Source organism: Pinus tabuliformis, chromosome 5_2 (genome assembly GCF_031772625.1).
Source record: "Pinus tabuliformis cultivar Carrire ecotype Pingquan chromosome 5_2, CPIR1, whole genome shotgun sequence".
NCBI lineage: Eukaryota > Viridiplantae > Streptophyta > Pinopsida > Pinales > Pinaceae > Pinus > Pinus tabuliformis.
In genome coordinates, this window is record NC_142306.1 from 814,803,430 (window position 1) to 814,828,074 (window position 24,645).

Consider the following 24,645-nt stretch of genomic DNA (forward strand, 5'->3'; position numbering starts at 1 on the left):
TTGTAATTGCTGCTGCAAAACTTGTATTTGATCTTCTTTTTCTTTCAGTATTTTCTGTACCTCAAATGCTTTATCAATGGTCGCAGAAGCATATGCTCCTGCAATCTGAGATAATTTAGTGAGATTTTTAGTAGGATCAGTGGTGGGATCTTGCTAAAGGATGTCTAATTGCTCTGCATCATGAGAGAGCATGCTTTCCAATTTCCTCTTCTTTCTTTGTCTTCTCACTACCACCTTATGCTGTGGACTATAAAATACATCAAGAGGAGGAATTTCCTCTATTTTGAGCATAAGTTCAGAAGATGGGGTAATGGGAATATGTTCCATTTCTGGGACATTGCTGATTGTTTCTGTGACTATATCATTCACTATTTGTACATTACTTTCAGGTGTCTTTGTGCTCTGTCCTTCAGTATTGATTAAGTCATTGAATGTCTCCCATTCTTTATCTAGATCAGTTCTGATTGGTGGTGGCTGGACGATGAGAGAGGGGAGATTTACCTATGGAGAGGTCAAAACCTATTGTTCTGGGTGCTCCTTAGACTGGGTAGTATCTCTTACTGACCCTTCTCTTTTATTATGGTCACTTTTGGACCTCATGGAGTGTTCTGACATTTCTCTCCCAGACTTAGATTTAGACCTGTCTGTGTTTGAACTTCCACTGAGATTGATACTGGGAGTTGGTTCCCTTATGGGTTCCAAGCGTAATTTATCCAAAGGGATATTAGCTAACCTTCTTTCTCTGTACATTTTGAACTCTTGAAATACTACTGGAGGAAATCGCATTTGGGCTGAATGAAGAACTCCTTTAAGTGTACTTTTCTGTTGAAAGATATCATTAAAAAGATCATATTCTTTAGGAAACACTTTTATTTTGACTGCAGTAGTGAAATTCTTAACGATATCAGAAGGGTGAAACGGTCTTCCTGGAAATTTGAATAATCGTAGACATAACGTGTTGTTTACTTCTTTGAATGCATGGCCTAAATCAAATAGTTAAAAGGCCCCACAGGCCACAGGAAATTGCGGCCAAATGGCTTTTTTCTTATTCTTCAAATCTTTACTCATACCTCCTTCTCCGCAGGTCTGATAAGCAATCTCTCGTTCCAGTAGTTTATCAGGAACATATAAAGGTAGGACATGAGGGTAAGTGAGACTTCCGAACACCTTGACATATGTGAAAAGTTCTTCTCCGAACCATCTCGCGACAGGGAGCATATCGACCTCCGCTTCGGGAGAAAATTTTGGAGGGTCTTTATCATACAACATTTTGTACAGAGGTAGCATGATTCCATGACAAATCTTGTAGAAATACGGAATGAACTTGGAATCCCATAATCTTTGTGACAAATATGAATGGGTAGGGGGCCTTGAGTAGTCCATTTCTAGCCCATTAAAGGAAACTTGGAAATATAACAGATTGCATCCATCACATAAGCAGATAAGTAGAAAGGGGGATAAATCCTTTGAGCGGTAGTTCTTTTGGACCGGTAATTCAAAATGGTTGTGGCTAAATTGTCGGACAATATCTTAGCCCAATCCACAATAGTAGCATTAGTGGCGGCATCCAATAATGGTAGCCATTCAGATGAAAATTTGTTAACGTCTGGTTTTCCAAAAAGTCTACAGAGCATAGCAGTAGCAAAGCAATACGGGGAGGTGAGAGAACCAGTACTATACATACTGTGCTTATCCTTTTTTAGTGGTTCATCCCTTCTTGACCAGTCCTTGGTGCATTCTGCCAAATCTTCATTTTCTTTAGCGAACTTCTCCATGAACTGTTTGTTATAAGTCACCTGTGGCTCTGGTAGATGATACATAAGCCTCAGATCTTGTGGAGTGAACGAGCCAATGAGTCCTTGACCCTGAGTCTTAAATTGTCTATTCATGATATCAGCACTATCCAGTACCCATTTGACCATGTATGTGTATGGAAGAATTTTGGGCCTCGCCGCTATTTGGTGCAACAACGAACATGCTAGTTTTGTAATAGATGCCTCAGATGACCCGTGTGAGCCAGCAGTAGCTGTAACCTCCATTATTCTGGGGTTTTCATCCTCGAGTAGACTGTACATGCCTTCCCAAGTAGTAATACCGACATATTTGTTACATGTGGCGTTTGTGTATAAGGGCGTCATCTCTTTATCTTCAGAACTCGGAGCTTTACCCTTCTTTCCCATAATATTTTGAACACTACTATGTACACTTCTCTGCTCTTCGCTCCTGCAGTTTACAAATGAGGCAAGAATAATGATAAGAAAAAGGTGACGGGAAAGCTTTAAATGCCAAAAACATATAAAATATATCACCCTACGTGAAATGGCTCTTCGATCAGATCAAAACCATATTTCATTAATGATTGCCAACTAACTCATTAAATTAACATTAACGCGCATAACTGGGCATTGGTTTATGGAAAAAACTTTTTCGAACAACGAGCCCTGTAGATATGTGATAAGGCGATTTTTCGATTTGCTTCGCAATATCGTAGATCGCAATATCGCAAATTCATTGCGTGTGGCAATCATCCGTTACAATGTGTTTTCTGCGAAATGCGATTTGCGAGATGCGCCATCGCATATCGGTGGTTTGAGGCATTTTAGCTTAAGTGATATTTGAGGCATGCGATGTGATGAGGGTCTTTTGATGCGTGATTTCACATCACGATTTCACAGTCTTAGGATTTCGCTCGCAGAAAGGCATCCATTACCTTTTTACGATGCGAAGATTTTTATTAAGGGAACGGTTTTGTTCGAACTTATCATAAAACTCAAGTCTTTTTAGATTTTTCGGGTATTATCCTAAGTTTATGATAGTAGGTTTTATTCAAAAAGGGAATACAAGCACTAATTTATTTTTTAAAATTTTTGAATAAGGGTCCCCACTTATTTAGTATTAGTAATAAAACTAAATAAGAAGGGGGGTTGTTGCTGGCCACAACAATTGGCGATTCACTTGGAAGAACTAGTTATCTCTGCTTTTCTTTTGAATTTTCTAAACTTCCAAAACAGAAAATTTTCCAGAAAATCAAAATTTATTATAGAAAGATAAAGTACACCATACTTTCATCTCTTAATGATAGTTTGTTTCTTCTATGTTAACTTTGTTTATTTACTTCCTAGAGCTAGTCATTGTATTTACATAAGCCACTACTTGGTTTATAAAGATAAAAACAAAGTCTTCTTTGTAAATCAGTTTTAAATATGCTCATTTGTCGTAGGTAGAGCCTCTGCTGCCAGCAGGCGTTTATAGCCTCGACAGGGTTACCTGTTACCCAGCAATGATCGTGTTTCCTACTTAGAGAAGTATACGATTTTCAAAAGGAAATCCATAATCACACTTATTGCTTTTATTTTCTTTTAATCCTTAAAGAAAAATGCCTTGGTTTGGTAGCCAAATTATGACAGTGCCACTCACTTGATTTATAACTTTGCTGAACAAGCTGGCTCGTGATGAGACCCCTTATCTTTTGATTGCAACAATCTCGAGTCATTGCCCTGTTGTGGTATGCAGTTTTGGCAAAGTCAGCAAGCTATAATATCTATGATCATGATAAGTCGGCTCGTGATGAGACCTCTTATTCTTTAAGTTAAAGTGTATCGTTGGATTATTCCTTGAAGCTCGTAATTCCCTAGGTGGGGAGGAAGTCATTGTTTCCTTAAGAATAGCTTTGGACAACAATGGTAGAGTTTTTGGAAAGAGCTTTTCTACAGAGAATCTTCGTTTTTTTATTGACACCTTTCATTTCACTGATATAAAGCAAATTCAAATTAAAGGTCATTTTTATCAAAATTTACAAAGTTGAAACTAATATCATTTTCAAGCTTATAGCCTTTTGACTGTATCTTTCAATAATAATGTTCAATTTCCTAAATCAGTCCTATTTATAGAAGTGGTTTTTTTTTTTTTAAAGAAATGCTTGTCTTTTTTCGTGAATTCCAAATGTAACCATTTACAACTGGTTTTATTATCAAAATAAAGGAAAAACTAATTTACAAAAAATAGAAGAATGATCTGCTATGGAAAGTATTTTTTGAGGATTTGTGTGTTAACAAGTAAAGATTCTCTTTTTCCTGTTAAATCCTGTAACATAAAGGTAGATGTACCTACGATTTCTGTGATTTGGAAAGGGCCAAGCCACATTCATTGAAACTTCGTATGTTTGCCCTTTTCCTCATGAGCCTTATCCCATTTTAAAACTAGATCCCCTATCTGAATGTCTTTTCTAGATATCATGTTTGAGTCAAAATAAGCTTTTACTAATGCCTGGTGATGCGCATGAGTTATTTTAGCCTGTTCTCATTGCTCTTCTAGTTTAAGGATTTGTAACTGCCTTAGTTGTAAGGAAGAAGTTGGTGTTTCGTTGATAAATTGAACTAAGGCCAATGAGGGAATCACTAGATGAGTTGGAAGGACCATTTCTTTCCCATAAACCAAATTAAAGGGAGAAGTTCCAATGGAGGCTTTCTGCGTTATTCGGTCTGCCCATAGAGTGTATGTAAAATATTTGTGCCAATTCTTATGAGTTTGATCAATGGTTCCCTTAATGATTCTGATTAAGTTTTTATTTGTTGATTCAGCTAACCCATTCCCTTGCAGATAATAATTGGCAGAGTATTTAAGCTTAAAACCTCTTTTGAGCACAAATTCAGTCATAGCATTGCCAGAAAAATACGATGCATTATCAAACATTAATGCGGAGGGTAAACCAAACCTGGTGATTATGAACTAATCTATGAAATCAATGATGTGTTCGGCATTAGCTGTCTTGAGAGGAACTACTTCTACCCATTTAGTAAAATAATCTGTAGCTGTAAGGATATATCTATGTTGTTTAGAAGAGTGAGGAACGATCTCACCTATTATATCCAATTCCCATTGATCAAAAGTTTGATCAATATTGATTGGTTGCAAAGGCAAGGATGGTTTCTTTTGTCTTCCAACAGCAGTTTGACAAGCTTGACATTTCCTTACATAGCTATGCACATCTTTAAATAGTGTAGGCCAATAGTATCCTGCGCGCAAGATTTTATGTGTTGTAGTATGTCCAGCATAATGTCCACCTGCTGGTCCATCATGGAGTTCCTGCAACACTTTTTCATCTTTAGCTTTCTCAAGACATCGAAGGAGAACAGAATCATAATTCATCCTAAAAAGTACATCGTTTACGAGTTGATATTGCTTAGCCTTCAACCTTAGGGCTCTTTTCTTTGTATAATCTAAGTTTGAAGGAGCATATCCATTCTTTAGATAAAATATGATATCAGTGTACAATGATTCAATATCATTTAGGCTTACCTCATACATTTGTACTTCTGAAGATGGTATTTCGGAAATAAGCGATGCTCCAGCCAACATTTTACAAAAGCCTTGACCTTTTATAATATTTGCTGGTTTAATTTCGACATCGTATTCTTGTAAAGCAGTAACCCAATTTGCTCTCTTTTCACCCACATCTTTTTGTACTAAAATATTTCTTACCGTTGGAAACGACACAATGATTTTTGTATGGGTTTTAAGTAAGAAGGGTCTGAAATGGTTGATCACTTTGAAAAAAGTGTAAGCTTGCTTATTGATGTCAAAATAAGTTAATTTGGCCCCTTGTAGATTTGAATTGAAAAATGCAATTGGGGCTTCCATCTTATCTTGATTTGCTTGAGTGAGTATCGTAGCATATGATCTATCAGAGGCAAATGTATATAAAATTAAAGGATCAGAGAAATTTGGAGTGGCTAAAGATGGGGCATTAATAATCACTTGTTTAATTAGATTGAATGCTTCATATTCTTCTTGGCCCCATTTAAGGATTGAATTATTTTTAATCATAGCTTGTAAGGGAGATACGATTCTTGAAAATTCAGGAACAAATATCTTTACAAAATTAATTTGGCCAAGGAAGGATTGCATAGCTTTCTTGTTGTGAGGCAAGGGTGTTTTAGAAATCTCCTTAATTTTGTCGGGATCAATATGGATTCCAGATTTTGACACTATAAATCCAAGAAGTTTTCCTTCACTTAATGCAAAAAAGGACTTTTTTGGATTAAGTGAAATTCCGTACCTTTGGCAACGTTGGAAGATTTGTTTCAAATCTCTGAGATGATTACCTCGTTTCTTGGAATATACAGTTATATCATCCAAGTAGATTACTACTGATTTTTTTACTAATCCCTTAAATGCGATGTCCATGGCCCTTTGAAATGTGGCGCCAGCATTAATCAGACCAAAGGGCATCTTTTGATATGCATAAGTGCCCCATTTGGTTCTGAATGTAGTCTTTAATTGATCATCAGGGTGGACCAAAACTTGGTTGTAGCCAAAGAAACCATCCAAAAAGGACATTAATTCTGATCCTGCAACTGCTTGTAATATTTTCTCCATGGGAGGCAAAGGAAAATTATCCTTTTGGCAAGCTTTATTAAGATTTCGAAAGTCAATGAAAATTCTAATATCTCCGTTTTTCTTTCTAATGGGAACCATATTGGAAACCCATTTAGAATGTCGAACGGGAAAAATGATTTTGGCTTTCAATAATTTATTGAGCTCAGATTTGATCTGATTTTCTAGGTTAGGATGGATCTTTCTCAGCTTTTGCTGGACAGGTTTTTCATCGTCTATCATTGGGATCGTATGCTGAATGATAGAAGTGTCGTAAGTCTTAAGTTCATCATAGTTCCAGGAAAAGACACTTTTGTATTGTTTCAAGAGATGAACATATGCTAATCTTTCTTCAGGGGCCAGGCCAAGACCTAGATTGATATTCTGTGGCTTGGTATCAGTTCCTAGATTTACTAATTCATAGTTTAGAGTTGAACTTTGAAGTTTTGAATTGGTAGATCTTTTGAATCGGTCTTTCAAATCGTATAAGTCTTCCAATTTGACTATTGATTTTTGCATAGCATTATTAGTACTATCTTGTTGCAATTGTTTGTCCTGTTGGTCTTCATCTATAATCTGATTATTGTAAGATCCCTTTGATGTGAGGAATCTTACAATATCAAGATCATCGTTAAAAATTCTCCAATTGGTAATGTTATCAGGAATCGAGGGTCTAAAAATTAATTCAATTGAGAATCTATCCGGGCTAAAGTCTTCTGAGGGAATGAGCTTGGAAGCTACGTTTGCCAAGAGATCAACACTAGCATTTTGGAGTTTGGGAATTGATGAAATATTGAATGCTATAAAATGTTCAGTCAGATCTTGTACTAAAGATTGATAATGCTTTAAATGACCTGATAAACAATGTATAGTATTTCGTACCTATCTAATTACAATCTCAGAATCTCCAAAAACTTGTAGATACTTGATATATAGTCTGATTGCTTTGTATAATCCTTGGATTAAAGCCTTGTATTCTGCAGTATTATTGGTATAATCGAACTCGAGTCTGCAAGTTAACATAATTTTGTTTCCCTCTGGACTAACTAATACGCATCCTACTCCTGCTCCCTCATTAGACTTAGAACCGTAAAAAAATAACTCCCAAAATAAAGATTTATTTACAAGACTATCTATGAAATTAACACATTTAGAACTATTTGTTTGAGAAAAGTTTTCTACTTGAGATAAAACATAATGTTCTAAATAAGGCGAAGTGTGAGCATTGAAATTTCCTAAGAAAGAATCAATAGAATAGTTGCCAATTATATTGTTGTTGTATGCTATAGGTTCATTTTCTCCTTCCAATTCTGCTACTATGTATTTTTTATGCCTTTCTCGCTCAATCTTTATTTGATTTGGTTTGCCATTGTAAGGGAGCCACATATGCAACCAAACGGTTGCAAAATATCCTTGAATCTTTTCAGACCAATCTCTGCTAAGAATTAAGCCATAGAATTCTGGAATGTCTGCAACTAAAATATCGATAACTTAACATACCTTTGGATTAGATGACAGCCTTATGGTAACCTGATTTAGTTCTTCGATTACTTCAACCTGCGACCGGTCCAGCTGAACTATGTGCACTGCAGATTTTTGGGGTTGAACGTTCAACTTTGCACATATTGATTTAGGTAAGATATTGGATGAAGCTCCTGAATCAACTAAACAATTATGCAAATTTTTATTGAAAACTTCATAAGTAAGAAGAAATGGTGGAGTATGAGATCTTGACCTTCCTCCAATTAGAGCAATGTCGTTAGGATCAACTTTACTAGTCACAGTATTTGGAGGTCTTCCCATCTCGTGGGAAGCTTGCGAGATTACAGTGGCAAGTAGAGGTGCAACTGGTATTGTGTGCAATTCTTTCAAAAGGAGCTTTTGTTGATGTTTTAACTTGCTCAATTCATAAAAATTAATGTTAGCCCTAGTCTTCTTCATGTCTTCTATGATATTATATTCCATCTCGTCAGAAACAATCAATGTTTTATATGGAGTTGGTGAATCTATTTGGACTAGGCTTGTTTGAGTCGCTTTGGGTGACATTTTCTTAGTTGCGAATTTATCCTTAGTCATTGAGCTTGCGCTTTTCGGCTTAGGAGTAGGTTGAGGAGGATCGAGTTGATTTCTACTTCTAGTACTGACCGGTGATGCCTCTTGATCCTCTTCATTTGGGAGGATCAAATCCCACATTCCCTGTACTTCTACAATTTCTTCTTCATCAGTAGGCTCTTCGTTGGAAATTTCCTCTTCTTCTTCTTCTGATTCAGCATTAGTAATAGCATTGGGAGGCTTTGAATCAGTTGAAGGATTTCTTCTATAAGGCTTGTAAGGCTTTTTAGAAGAAGTCTCTGCTACTTGTTTCTTTATGTCAACCATTTCGCTAGATATGGTTTTCAAAACTTTCTACAATCCCTCTAAATCAAACGGGTCTTTGGGCTTTTTTTTCTTTGGATCTTCTTTAAAAGTAACCTTCTTAGATTTATGCTCATCAACTGCATTTTTCTTTTCTAAGGCTATGATACGTTTCTCTATCGCTATTGCTTCCTTCATATTGTCAGCTAAAGTTGTTTTGTTAGCTCTATCAATGAAGATTGCTATGTTTGATGGTAGAGCATATATGTACCATTCACTTCGAACTTCTTCACTAGGCTTGGAGGCGGTAGGAATTTTATTCAAAATTTATTAAAACGCGAGTTAAAATTTTTGACAGGTTCCCTTGATTCAGCCCTAAGGTTAGACAAGTCATTGATCAGTGTCGTAGTGGACTTGTCATCACCGAACTTAGTCAAGAATTGTTCTATCCCAACTAGTGATAGATCCGGATGGTAATGAGAAATACCATGATCCGACTGCTCCTTGAAAAGTGTAAGGAAAGAGCCGAACGGTAGCATCTTCACTAGTAATCCCATTGAGACTTATGGATAACATAAAGTTGTTTATGTGTTCTTCTACTAGCATGCCTGCTTCAGGATTAAACTTAGGCAACCATTTTTCGGGATGGGCTGGTAATTGACTCAAGGGCGCAGGCATTAAGACTGCCCCTGGGTTATTCCATGGAGTTTGGGCCATCGTTCAACTACTAATAGAGGAAAGCACAAAATATGATCCCTGTGGTTGGGAAGATGAGGATATTACAGTTCCAGATGATTGAGAAGGAGATGTTGAAGTTCCAGTGGTCTGGTGGACGATAATTTGAAGTGGAGGAGTGGATGGTTGACTTCGCGGTGGAGAGGTTGAGATGGATGATGATGACGAAAGAGTCTCACTATCAGACCATTTAGGTGATTTCCTTGCTCTCTTCCTTGTAGGTAGAGGTAGTTCAGTTGGTTCGATACTAAACTTTTCACTCTGCAATCTGGTAAGGGGATGAGAAGGGTTATATTGCGAAGTCACACTACCTTGAGATTTTTCAGATTTTTGAGGAGATATTGAAAATCGCTGAAATTTATGGATCAAAGATTCAACTTCAGGAGGTTCAATAGTAGATTTCTCTGAAATATTCAGGTTTTTGGCAATGGTTGTTTTTCTATTGACTTCTCGCTCAAGATTTAAAGATTCTAAATGCGATCGAGAAGTCGGGGGAGATGGTGAGGAAGATTTACTCTCAGAATGGTATTTAGATTTATATTTACTTGTCATTCATAGTTAGGGGGGCCTCTTTCTAGTGCCAAATATGTTGAAGCCCCGAAAATCGGGTCTACAACAAGGGGGATACCCACCCGGTCTGGACCTTGGTTAGCAACTCCTTTTCTGTTTGGTGTAGTGGGCAAGGATAATTTTAGGGGCGAATGTTCGCACTTTGGCGAAATTAAGGGGTTTTTAATTTTTAGTGGGCGAATATTTTGTATCATAGTACATTTTTACAAATCACCTCAAATAGCCCACATTATTTTAAGGGAGAGGGTAAAAAAGGTAAATTTAGCCCTTGAAATTAGGAGTTACAACCTTCCATTCGCCCATTTTCAAGAATAGGTTTTATTTAAGTGAATCCTATGGGCCAAATACCATATTTATAAAAGAGGTATAGTAAATTAATAAAAATATAAATAAATGAGAGGTATGGTAAATAAATAAAACATTTTTTATATTTACTCCATAAGTCACCTGGTGTAAACAAATAAAAATATAAGTAAAGTGGAGGTATGGTAAATAAATAAAACGTATTTTTATACTTACTCAAAAGGTATGGTAAATAAATAAAAATATAAATAAACTAGACGTATGGTAAATAAATAAAACCTCTTTTTATATTTAGTCCATAACCCTCGTTCTATTTATGAAGGCTCAAGAAAGAGGTTTTATTTAAGTGAATCCTATGGGCCAAATACCATATTTGTAATAGAGGTATGGTAAATTAATAAAAATATAAATAAATGAGAGGTATGGTAAACAAATAAAACATTTTTTATATTTACTCCATAAGTCACCTTATATTTACCAACACTCAAAAAATGGGTTATATTTAGGTGAAACCTATGGGCAAAATAATACGGGACAAATACCATGGACTAGATTGTTATTAATACCATGCAAAAAAACATTATTAACCCTAATATTAGAATTAATAAAAATAAAAATGGCACATGGTATTGACCCATGGTATTCACCAAAATGGCACATGGTATTGACCCATGGTATTCACCTGGAATTTGGCCTATTTAAATGGGGGAATTAAACCAGCATAGATCCATATTTACTCTGGATCTACTAACCCCCGAGAGCTATCAAATATCATGATATGCAAACTAGCATAGAGTGGAAAAATATTTGATCCTCTTGGGGCTTGGTCAAGAGTAAAAATGGATGTTGTAATTTAATGTAGGTTAAACATTTTAGCTTGGTTAAAATAAAAAATAAAATAAAAATCAACTACTAATTTTATTTATTTTTATAAATTACTAATAGTAATTTTTAAGCTCCAGGTTTATGATAACCCATGGTATTGACCCATGGTAATACCATGGTATGTTGGAAATAATACTGAGAGGGGGGGGGGGTGAATCAGTATTATCACATTAATAAAACTTTTTCAATTCCATAATCAGATTCATATATGCTACTTCCACAACTTCTTAAGATTAAGTTAATCGATCTTCAATGAGTGCATTAGGACATTATCAACCATATTATCAGTTAACAGATGCAGTAACATAAAGTAGATCATCACACATAAGGCACACATATGAACACAATGATATAAGGTGGAAACCCAATGCGGGAGAAAAACACCTGCTGCAAGTCATCTCAATCTTCTTCTTAATAAGAAAATTCTTTTACAATATTTGTACTGGTGCAGCCTTATACCAGTACGGGAGCTACAACCCCCTTTGCTCTTGTACTAGCCGATCCATTTACTAGTACGCAGGCTACTACCTGCTACAATGCTCCAAGATTTCTTTTAGCTCTTGTACTAGCTTAGATACTAGTACGTAGGCGCCGGCCTACAATCTTCTCCCTCTAAGTACCACGTTTCATCAATTTTCATACTGGATACATTGAGGCACAACTCATAATCTTGAAAGGCCACATTTCATCCAATTTTCATACTGAACCCAACAACAACATTGAAGCTCAAACAACCTTCTGAAACACCCAATCAACTGTAGTAACTAGATCAACAATAATAGGACCAAACCCAGGATGCAACAATGATAAACAAAGATTTTAAGAGAAGGAAGCACCCTGCTCAACTGCTAGCCTGAGTCCGGACTCACCCTGCTCAACTGCTAGCCTGAGTCCCGGACTCACCCTGCTCAACTGCTGGCCTGAGTCCCTGGACGCACCCTGTTCAACTGCTAGCCCGCGTCCCGGACGCACTCTGCTCAACTGCTAGCCTGCGTCCCTCGCTCTGAGTCTTTTGAACTGCCTGCGTCTCAGCGCACCTGAACCCTTCTGCGCCTACGTCCGGCGCACCTGAACCGGTTCGCTCCTGCGTCCCGGACGCACCTGAACCCTTACTGCACCTGCGTCTCTTTAGATATGAAAGATATTAAGACTTCAAGACTAACCCAAACAGTCAGATCTACAGATCTGATCGTGCGCCATAGCGATCATAGTCCATTAGAAGATTTGCCTTCATAGATCTGGACTAGATCTCACCAAAAGATATTCAACAAAGATGATGCTTAATCCAAATGAACTCCTTTGCTTTATATAGGCAAGCTTCTCCCCAAAATATGGAACAAAACCACGAGCCGACACCATAGAAACACAAAACCGTCGGCTAGATACCACACAAGAAACCCCCACGTGCTTTCCTCTGCCTTGATATGTGTGCACTGGGTGGACGCACCCCCTAAACGGCTGGCCTGCGTCTCTGGACGCGGGTTCTGCATGGATTACCTGCGGGGACGCACTTTCTGTAAGGTGTACCTGCGTCCTTCATAATTTCAACAATATTTGAGCCTCTGCTTACAAAGAGCTTTCCATTTGATTCCTTTGAGCTATCCTGTAATATGTCACATCTGATATCTCTTCTGTAGATTCATCTGAATGTATATAAGTGAGATGATCTTCTATGAGAGTGTTGCCATCAAGTACAACATATGCATCATAATGCCAACATGGTATTCATGTGAGCATAGACTATTTAAAGGGGAAATTCTATCGTCTTAGATTCATACAAAGTTTTATTATTTAGTGAAAGACTCGCCAAGATCTTAAAAGATTTTATAATTGAGTAAAATATTCGCCATGCCTGGTGAGAGATTCGCCAAAAAAATATATATACATATCATATTATTGATAAAATCGCCTTCCATTTTTCCTATATTATTATATTTATAAACTTAGGGGGGGTTCTTAAAATTTTCCCTGGTAGTGGGTCCGACTGGGGATATGGGACTAGTTTCCCAATTTATGTGTGTGTGTGTTGAGAATTGATATTTCCTTTCTAATAACTTCTAAGTAAAATGCTTTTATTCTAAGTCTAATTTAACGACATGCAATTGTATTATAATAAACAAAAATATCTAATTCTAAAACTACCTTGGGATTTGATCTTTCAATTATGCGATCTAAAATAGTTTCTACAGCAATTGGTAATAAAGATCATTCAATCGCTATAAGAAAAGAATTCAATAAAGATGAATTGTTTCATTTAAAAAGTTAGCCGAACAGTTGTGAAAAACATATCTCATAATAAGTCAATCATATATTAAGCATAAATAAATGGCTATCACAGTACAAAAGTGCCAAATGATAACGCAAGCATTTAAGCATTCATACATAAATAACTGAACATGAATATCACCATAACACATAAGCAGAATTTGTTAAGAGATAAAAGTACCATTTATAACGAGTTCTACTCATGAGCTCATGCAATAATGATCTATCTTTTCTTAATCCAACATCTACTAAGAGTACAAAAGTGCAACATCAGTAGTAGATATTAAACATGGAAATCAATAAATCTTGTTCCATTCATTCATCAAAACCTCCTCGGAGGGTGGAGAAGCATATGTTCTGAGGACAAGTTTTTGATAAATTTCAGGACCCTTCTCTAAATGCATGAGAAGTGTTTAAATGCTATTAGCTAAACCTAAAAATAATTTATTACAAAAATGTAGGATATGGTTTAAACGACCATCCTCATTTTAGGCAAAAATAAAGCAAAACTAAAACTAAAACTGAATCTAAAACTAAAATTGACAACTAACTATCCATGTATCTGTTCCTTGTACTCGCAAGCATTCAACATTTGCTTGAGAAGAGTTGGCTAGCCGAATTCCAACTTTAGTTGTCCTATGAAAATGGAATCGATAAGAGTTGGCGCCATCTTCTTAGCAGAATTAATGATACATTTGTGAGTCATGCACTAGCTATGTGGTTTTACCAAGTACATCCAGTAAGAATCACAATTCAACTTGGTTAACCTTTTGATGGACTTTGCTTTTTCTTGAGCCTTCTGTCTCCAACTTGCTTGTAGATTTTGTACATTTGGTAGATATCCTAAAGTGGTCTCTGATATTAGATTTGCCCTGTGCAAGTTTTCATTGATGCAGTCAATGATATTATTTGCTGCTATGGCAGCTTCTTCTACCGATTGTTCTGCTTTCCTGATCTGTGCATCCCGCTTGTTAAAGAGAATTTCTTTGTGGGTTTCATTGATTATGGGTGCGCCTGCCTTTTTTCCTTCTTCTGATTCTTGCCAAGCCAAATATTCAGTAACTCTTTTATCAATTAAATCATAATCATGTCGCAAGTCCACGACTTGATTAGTAATTCTATCGCTTCTTTCACAATAAGAGATCCATTGTGATATTCTTTGGCACAATGTTTCTTGCTGCTACAGTAGTTGATCATTAAGGAAATGGATTCTATGACGAATTCTGTAAGCTTAGTATCATCCTTGTGCATCTCTTGCATACCTTGTAACTGTTTTTCTCTTTCGGCTAAATTGTTCTGGTATCCTAGCTACATTTGTTGAAAGTCCTGATGTAGTCCTTTAAGTTGTTTCTGTGCTTCGCTGTTGGCGCTAGCTTGTTGTAACTGTTGCTACAAAACCTATATTTGATCTTATTTTTCTTTCAATATTTGTTGTACCTTAGATGCTTTATCAATGGTCGTAGAAGCATATGCTCCTGCGATCTGAGATAATTTAGTGAGATTTTTAGTAGGATCAGTGGTGGGATCTTGCCAAAGGATGTCTAATTACTCTGCATCATGAGAGAGCATGCTTTCCAATTTCATCTTCTTTCTTTGTCTTCTCACTACCGCCTTATGCTACGGACTATAAAATTCATCAAGAAGAGGAATTTCCTCTATTTTGAGCATAAGTTCAGAAGATGGGGTAATGGGAATATGTTCCATTTCTGGGACATTGCTGATTGTTTCTGTGACTATATCATTCACTGTCTGTACATTACTTTCAGGTCTCTTTGTGCTCTGTACTTCAGTATTGATTAAGCCATTGAATGTCTCCCATTCTTTATCCAGCTCAGTTCTGATTGGTGGTGGCTGGACGATGAGAGGGGGAAGATTTTCCTATGGAAAGGTCAAAACCTATTGTTTTGGGTGCTCCTTAGATTGGGCAGAATCTCTTACTGACCCTTCGCTTTTATTATGGTCACTTTCGGACCTCTTGGAGTGTTCTGACGTTTCTCTCCTAGACTTAGATTTAGACTTGTTTGTGCTTGAACTTCCACTAAGACTGATACTAGGAGTTGGTTCCCTTACGGGTTCCAAGCGTAATTTATCTAAAGGGATATTAGCTAACCTTCTTTCTCTGTACATTTTGAACTCTTGAAATTATACTGGAGGAAATTGCATTTGGGCCGAATGCAGAACTTCTTTAAGTGTACTTTTCTATTGAAACATATCATCAAAAAGATCATATTCTTTAGAAAACACTTTTATTTTTACTGCAGTAGTGAAATTATTAACGATATTAGAAGGGTTGAACGGTCTTCCTGGAAATTTGAACAATCGTATACATAACATGTTGTTTGCTTCTTTGAATGCATGGCCTAAATCAAATAGTGAAAAGGCCTCACAGGCCACAGGAAATTGCGGCCAAATGGGCTTTTTCTTGTCCTTCAAATCTTTACTCATACCTCCTTCTCCGCAGGTATGATAAGCAATCTCTCGTGCCAGTAGTTTATTAGGAACATATAAAGGTAGGACATGAGGGGAAGCAAGACTTCCGAATACCATGACATATGTGAAAATTTCTTCTTCAAACCATCTCGTGATAGGGAGCATATCGACCTCCGCTTCGGGAGAAAATCTTGGAGGGCCTTTATCATACAACATTTTGTATAGAGGTAGCATGATTCCATGAAAAATCTTGTAGAAATACGAAATGAACTTGGAATCCCATAATTATTTGTGACAAATATGAATGGGTAAGGGTTCTTGAGTAGTCCATTTCCAACCCATTAAAGGAAACTTGGAAATATAACAGTTTGCATCCATCACATAAGAAGATGAGTAGAAAGGGGGATAAATCCTCTGAGTGGTAGTTCTTTTGGACCGGTAATTCAAAATGGCTGTGGCTAAATTGTCAGACAATATCTTAACCCAATCCATAATAGTAGCATTAGTGGTGACATCCAATAATGGCAGCCATTCAGATGAAAATTCGTTAACGTCTGGCTTTCCAAAAAGTCTACAGAGCATAGCAGAAGCAAAGCAATACGGGGAGGTGAGAGAACCAGTACTATACATACCATGCTTATCCTTTTTTAGTGGTTCATCCCTTCTTGACTAGTCCTGTTGAGATTGCAACAAGATGATGGAGCTTAGTGAAAAGAGTCGCCTTCACTAAGTGGGCCTGCAGGAAAATTATGGCGCAAGTTCTATTTTTGATCACAGTGTGGATGATCACAGTGTGAGTGATCACAATGTGGGTGACCAAAGTGTGGGTGACCAAAGTGTGGGTGATCAAAGTCTATTTTTAGATTGGCTGTCAAAAATAGAAAAGTCAAATATTATTGTCTCATAATAATATTTGGACTATAAACTTGATCTTATTCTCTTGGAGCACTTCAGTTTGAGCTACAGATGTGGCCCATGCAGCTGTCAGAAGGAAGTACGCTTTTCTTATGATTCAGTTGAGTTGTTGCATGCACGACTTCAGTTAGAACTCAATTAGTTGAGTTTGGTGGAGTTGATTGTGGAGTTGATGGAGTTGTGTTTAGTTTGACTTGGTTAAACTAGTTGTAGTTAGTCTAACTGAAGATAGACTAATGATGAGTTTTTAAACTAATTATTAACTCATAATACAACTATAGAATACGTCAGTTAACTTAGTTGCATGTCAGTGCATGTTCAGTTCAGCAGGGATAGGTGTTAGAGAATCAGATTGCTATCAGTTGTGACTATAGTTGTGCATCAGATCTTGCACAATCAAGGGATTGAGTATACCAATGAGTTTGCTCATGTATTTGCCCAGTTTGTAGCTTCTGCTCACGTCTTACACATTGTGAGTGATTCTTTGGAGGTGAAATATGAGTTTGGTAGACCATTCTCATTCATTCTTGAGCAGGTATTGAGCAGTGGAGGCAGGCAAGCAGTGGAATAGATTTGGAGATCAGATCTTAGCTATATTGTGTGTAACAGGTGGAGCTGGTACTAGATTTCTTGTGATAAGCATTGTACCTTTTAATGCTACATGGTCTCAATCATTAATATACAGATAGTGTGGGGTTTTTAGTGAGATGCTTTCCCCAGGTTACATACTGTGTTAATGTGTGAATGCTCTTGATGTTTTATTCCTATTGATGCTGCTATATTGATGATCAACGTAGAGGAGATTATGTATTATACATGTTCTGCTTATAATTGTATGATCAGGATAATCTCTGTGAATATGTGTTAAATTATTCAAAATTTCTACATGGTATCGGAGTTGTTGATCATCAGATCTACTATTCAGGAAGTGTTTACATTCTATTTCTTCAGGCAGAGTCTGTAATCGGGCAGGTAGCCTCTGGATTCATCCTTCCTTTGGAAGGTGAGATATTCGGTGAATGCCCATATAGTCAATCTCTGTACGAGAAATATTGTGTTCTCACGAATCTTAGATCCGAGGCGGTTGAGTTGGTTGCTGGTGGAATTCGAATTTGTAGCAGTGTCTTCTTGGTGACAACATAGCAATGTCTTTCAATGGATTGCGATTGGAGTATGCTCTTGAGGGCAGCTCAAACTATATTGCATGGAAGGACAGGATGGAGGCAGTATTGGATGATAAAGGGTTGAAGGAGTTCATAGAGACGGATGTCCCAAAGCCTACTGATGCTGCTGAGGCGGAAGTTTGGCAAAAGAAGACCGCAAAATGTCGAAGGATTCTGTTGGAGGGCGTGAAGGATCACATTGTGTCCAGCCTCCATGGAAAGGCTACTCCATATTTGATGTGGAAATCATTAACAGAATTATTCCAAAGCAAGAGCGATCAGAGGAAGCTGGCGCTCAAAGATAAACTCAGAAACATCAAATGCGAGAAGGGTGACAGTATTCCCAAGTATCTCACGAAGTTCACTCAGTGTCGAGATGAGCTGGGAAGTGTGGGGGTTACTGTCGATGATGAGGACTTGCTGAGCTTGGCTCTCCTTGGTCTTCCGAAGAGTTGGCATTCCTATCAGGACTCTGTCAATGGTCGGGAGAAATTTCCAGGATGGGAAAGACTATGGTCAGATCTTGTGCAGGAGGAGATTAGGCGGAGTACCAGGGACGGATCTTCGTCAAAGGGAGCTGATGAAGAGAATTGTGCTTTGGCTGCCAAAGCAAAGAAAGGGAAGAGAAAGAAATCTTCTCAGTCTGGTGCGAAAGGCAAGAAGCAGGATACGTCCAAGGTGAAGTGTTTTCACTGTCACCAGCACAGACACTATGCCACTAATTGTCCGCAGAAGAAGAAGAACAAGTAGGCTGCCGGATCTTCAGCAGGAGAGGCTCTAGCCTCACAGTTTGAGCTTGATTTTTCATTGATCGCATGCTTGGTTTCAAGTGTGATGGGATCAGTGTGGTTCTTGGATAGTGGTGCGTCTTTTCACATGATGGAAGATAGAGATTTGTTCTCTAATTTGGAGGACAAAGATCTTGGAGTGCACATCGAGATGGGCGATGATGGTAGATACAGTGCGACCGGTATCGGTACCATTTCCTTTGAGAGGGAGTCTGGTAAACCCTTCATATTGAAGGAAGTCATGCATGTTCCAGGATTGAAGAAGAATCTCATCTCAGTGGCGATGTTAGAATACAAGGGGTATGATGTTGTTTTCAACGAGGGAAAGGCTTTCCTGCACAGCAAGACAACTGGTGAGACCCGGAAGATAGGGGTTCGAGTGAGGAACCTTTATCAGTTGCATGTAGATGGATGTGCAGCAATGGCGGGCAAGGTAGAAGGATTGGTGAGCCGGGATGATGGTGAGTTGTGGCACAGGAGATTGGGTCACCTTCACCATGGAGCCTTGAAGATACTGCAACAGATCACTACAGGGCTTCCTAAAGGCACACTTGCGCAGTCAGATCAGTGCAAGGGGTGTACTTTGGGGAAGTTTGTGAAAGCCACCTTTCACGAGAAGGATAGTCACGCCACGACGATCCTTGAGAGAATTCACACAGACATGTGTGGACCTTTCTCAGTTGCTTCGACAGCAAAACGCAGGTATTATGTGACTTTTGTTTATGATTTCTCTCGTAAGTGCTGGATCTTCTTCATGCAGAAGAAGAGCGAGACATATTCAAAGTTCTGTGAATTCAAAGCACTGGTCGAGAAGGAGTCAGGGAAGAAGGTGAAGGCTCTTAGGAGCGATAATGGTGGTGAATACATCTCGGATGAGTTCAAGGATTTCTGCAAGGTAGAAGGGATTCGTAGAGAGCTCATAGCTCCCCATAACCCACAGCAGAACGGGGTAGCTGAGCAGAAGAACAGAACGATTGTGGGTGCTGCACGGGCAATGTTGCATGATCAGGGCCTACCCCTTCACTTGTGGGTGGAAGCATGCAATACAGCAGTTTATGTGTAGAACCGTTGTCCTCATAGGATACTTGGCATGAGTACACCTGAGGAGACTTATTCTGGTAAGAAGCCTGATCTTTCTCATTTGAGGATTTTTGGTGCTAACGTTTACATGCATGTGACGAAGGATGCCAGGAAGAAGTTGGACCCAACCGCAGAGGTTGGGATATTTGTGGGGTACACTGATAAGCCCCACAACTATCGAGTGTATTTTCCAAACAGTGGTAAAACTGTTGTGCGACGGGATATAAAATTTCAGGAGGAGAAAGCCATGAAGTGTTCGCTTGAGAGGGAGCTACACTTGCATGCAGATGAGGAGCTATTAGTTCCTAAGGATGAGCTTCAGGACGTGGATCAGTCACAGGACGAGGTTCATGGAGTGGAAGAGACCACTCATGCAGTGCCAACCATCAGAGGGTGAAAGCGCTTGACAGAAGCTGAGCGACTGGCTCAAGAGGTAGAGAAAGTTGTAGGACCACCTACACCCCAACGCAGGCAGAGACAGTCACCTGATCGGTACACAGGATACATGGCTCTGATGAGCAAGTGTGTTGTGACTGAGCCATCCTCTTTCGAGGAATCTGTTGAGGATCCCGCATGGGTAGACGCCATGGTGGAAGAGTATGATTCTATTGTCAGAAACAGTGCATGGGAGATTGTTCCTAGACCAGAAGGGAAATCAGTGGTGGGTTCAAGATGGATCTACAAGGTCAAGCAGGCAGCTGACGGGAGTGTGTAGAAGTACAAGGAAAGATTTGTTGCCCGAGGCTTTTCACAGATAGAGGGGATCGATTATGAGGAGACCTTTGCACCTGTCGCAAGGTATTCTTCCATACGGACGATTCTTGCTCTCTCAGCGTAGATGGGATGGCACATTCATCAGATGGATGTGAAGACTGCGTTCCTCAATGGAGTCATTGAGGAGGAGGTGTACATTGAGCAGCCCAAAGGTTTTGAGGTCTTCAGCAGCGAGTCGCATGTGTGCAGGCTCAAGAGAGTGTTGTATGGGTTGAATCAAGCACCACGTGCTTGGTACACACAGATAGACAGCTATTTCACAGGACTTGGATTCTCCAAGAGTGAGGCGGATCCTAACCTATACCAGATTGAGGTGGAGGGTAAGTTGCTTATCATTGTACTGTATGTTGATGATTTGATTCTAATGGGTGATGAGTTGTTGATATTGTCATGCATGAAGGATCTTGCTATAGAGTTTGAGATGAAGGACTTGGGCCTTCACTATTTCCTAGGATTGGAAATATGGCAGCGCAGTGGTGGACTATTTGTTTCTCAGGGCAAGTATGCTCGGGAGATACTGGAGAAGTTCAACATGCATGGCTGCAAGCCTGTTGATACTCCTCTTCCTAGAGGTTGGAGGAAGGAGGATGCCACTTCGGGAGAAGAAGTGGATGCCACTGTTTATCGACAGTTGGTGGGGTCGCTGATGTATTTGGTCAATACACGACCTAATATATGCTATGCAGTTAACCAGCTTTCACAAGCTATGGTTAAGCCTACCAAGCTCTTCTGGAAGGCTGGCAAGCATGTATTGCGCTACTTGAGAGGCACATCGGGATATGGTTTGTGGTACAGAGAGGAGGATGAGGTGAAGCTATGTGGCTTCACGGATGAAGATTGGGCAGGGAGCCCAACGGACAGAAAGAGCACATCAGGAGGGGTCTTCAGTATTGGATCAACAACAGTTTCTCGGTACAGCAGGAAGCAGAGATCCGTGGCACTCAGTTCAGCGGAGGCCGAGTATATGGCAGCAAGTTTGGCTGCATGCAAGGCTATATGGATGAGGAATATCATGGTTGGTTTGTTCAGTTCTCATTTGGATCCTACTGTGATTTACTGTGATAACCAGAGTTGCATTAAACTCTCGGCTAATCCTGTATTTCGTGATAGATCTAAGCATATTGACATCAGGTACCATCATATCAGAGACTGTGTGCAGCGGAGGATCAGGATGCTGATATTCTGACGAAGGCTCTCACCAGGAGCAAATTCGAGTACCACCGAGGTAGGATAGGGGTTGCTGATAATCCATATCTTGTCGATAGGGAGTGTTGAGATTGCAACAAGATGATGTAGCTTAGTGAAAAGAGTCGCCTTCACTAAGTGGACCCGCAGGAAAATTATGGCGCAAGTTCTATTTTTGATCACAGTGTGGATGATCACAGTGTGGATGATCACAGTGTGAGTGATCACAATGTGGGTGACCAAAGTGTGGGTGATCAAAGTCTATTTTTAGACTGGCTGTCAAAAATAAAAAAGTCAAATATTATTGTCTCATAATAATATTTGGACTATAAACTTGATCTTATTCTCTTGGAGCACTTCAGTTTGAGCTACAGATGTGGCCCATGCAGCTGTCAGAAGGAAGTACGCTTTTCTTATGAGTCAGTTGAGTTGTTTCATGCATGACTTCAGTTAGAACTCAATCAGTTGAGTTTGGTGGAGTTGATTGTGGAGTTGATGGAGTTGTGTTCAGTTTTACTTGGTTAAACTAGTTGTAGTTAGTCTAACTGAAGATAGACTAATGATGAGTTGTTAAACTAATTATTAACTCATAATAAAACTATAGAATACATCAGTTAACTTAGTTTCATGTCAGTGCATGTTTAGTTCAGCAGGGATAGGTGTTAGAGAATCAGATTGCTATCAGTTGTGACTATAGTTGTGCATCAGATCTTGCACAATCAAGGGATTGAGTATGCCAATGAGTTTGCTCATGTATTTGCCCAGTTTGTAGATTCTGCTCATGTCTTACACATTGTGAGTGATTCTTTGGAGGTGAAATATGAGTTTGGTAGACCATTCTCATTCATTCTTGAGTAGGTATTGAGCAGTGGAATAGATTTGGAGATCAGATCTTAGCTGTATTGTGTGTAATAGGTGGAGGTAGTACTGGATTGCTTGTGATAAGCATTGTACTTTTTAATGTTACATGGTCTCAATCATTAATATACAGATAGTGTGGGGTTTTTAGCGAGATGCTTTCCCCGGGTTACATACTGTGTTAATGTGTGAATGCTCTTGATGTTTTATTGTTATTGATGCTGTTATATTGATGATCAATGCAGAGGAGATTATGTATTATACATGTTCTGCTTATAATTGTATGATCAGGATAATCTCTATGAATATGTGTTAAATTATTCAAAATTTCTACAAGTCCTTGGTGCATTCTACCAAATCTTCATTTTCTTTAGCGAACTTCTCCATGAACTGTTTGTTATAAGTCACCTATGGCTCTGGTAGATGATACATGAGCCTCAAATCTTGTGGAGTGAACGAGCCAATGGGTCCTTGAACCTGAGTCTTAAATTGTCTATTTGTGATATCAGCACTATCTAGTACCCATTTGACCATGTCTGTGTATGGAATAATTTTGGGCCTCGCCACTATCCGGTGCAAGAACGAACATTCTAGTTCTGTAATAGATGCCTCAGATGACTTGTGTGAGCCAGCAGTAGCTGTGACCTCCATTATTATGGGGTTTTCTTCCTCAAGTAGACTGTACATGCCTTCCCAAGTAGTAATACTGGCATCTTTGTTACAAGTGGTGTCTGTGTATAAGGGTGTCATCTCTTTATCTTCAGAACTCGGAGCTTTACCCTTCTTTCCCATAATATTCTGAACACTGCTATGTACACTTCTCTACTCTTCGCTCCTACAGTTTACAAATGAGGCAAGAATAATGATAAGGAAAAGGTGATGGGAAAGCTTTAAATGCCGAAAACATATAAAATATATCACCCTATGTGAAATGGCCCTTCAATCAGATCAAAACCATATTTCATTAATGATTTCCAACTAACTCATTAAATTAACATTAACGTGCATAACTGGGCATCGGTTTATGGAAAAAACTTTTTCGAACAACGAGCCCTGTAGATCTGCGATAAGGCGATTTTGTGATTTGCTTCACAATATCGCAAATCGCAATATCGCATATCACAATATTGCAAATTCATTGCATGTGGAAATCATCAGTTACAATGTGTTTTCTGCGAAATGCGATTTGCGAGATGTACCATCGCATATTGGCGGTTTGAGGCATTTAAGCTTAAGTGATATTTCAGGCATGTGATGCGATGAGGGTCTTTTGATGCGTGATTTCGCATCGTGATTTTGTAATCTTAGGATTCTGCTTGTAGGAAGGCATCCATTACCTTTTTGCGATGCGACGTTTTTTATTAAGGGAACGGTTTTGTTCGAACTTATCATAAAACTCAAATCTTTTTAGATTTTTCGGGTATTCTCCTAAGTTTATGATAGTAAGTTTTATTCAAAAAGGGAATACAAGCACTAATTTATTTTTTAAAATTTTTGAATAAGGGTCCCCACTTATTTAGTATTAGTAATAAAACTAAATAAGAAGGGAGTTGTTGTTTTCCACAACATAACCCAAAGGGTAAAATTGGTCTTTCAATGCAGAAATAAAATTGGACCAAGAGGAAAGAAGTTTACCCAACTTTTTTCAACCGTTCTGCAACTTGATCTCCCACCAAACAAGAGTGGAGCCACTCAATGGGAGAGATGCTAACTAGACCTTTGCCTCATCTTCTTCAATATTTTGAATATGGTAGTAAACCTCTATCTTTCTTATACAATTGTTAAGTTTTTCTGCACTACACTCTCCATTGTACATGGGCAGGTCAAACTTTACATCTAGCTGGAAGAATGGTTTCTTAGATGTATGTTTGGAATCACGATTAGAGTGATTAGAACTATCACTTGAAGAAGGAGAGGGAGGAGGATCTTCTCCACCACCTTCATGATTTGCTAATCTATTGTCA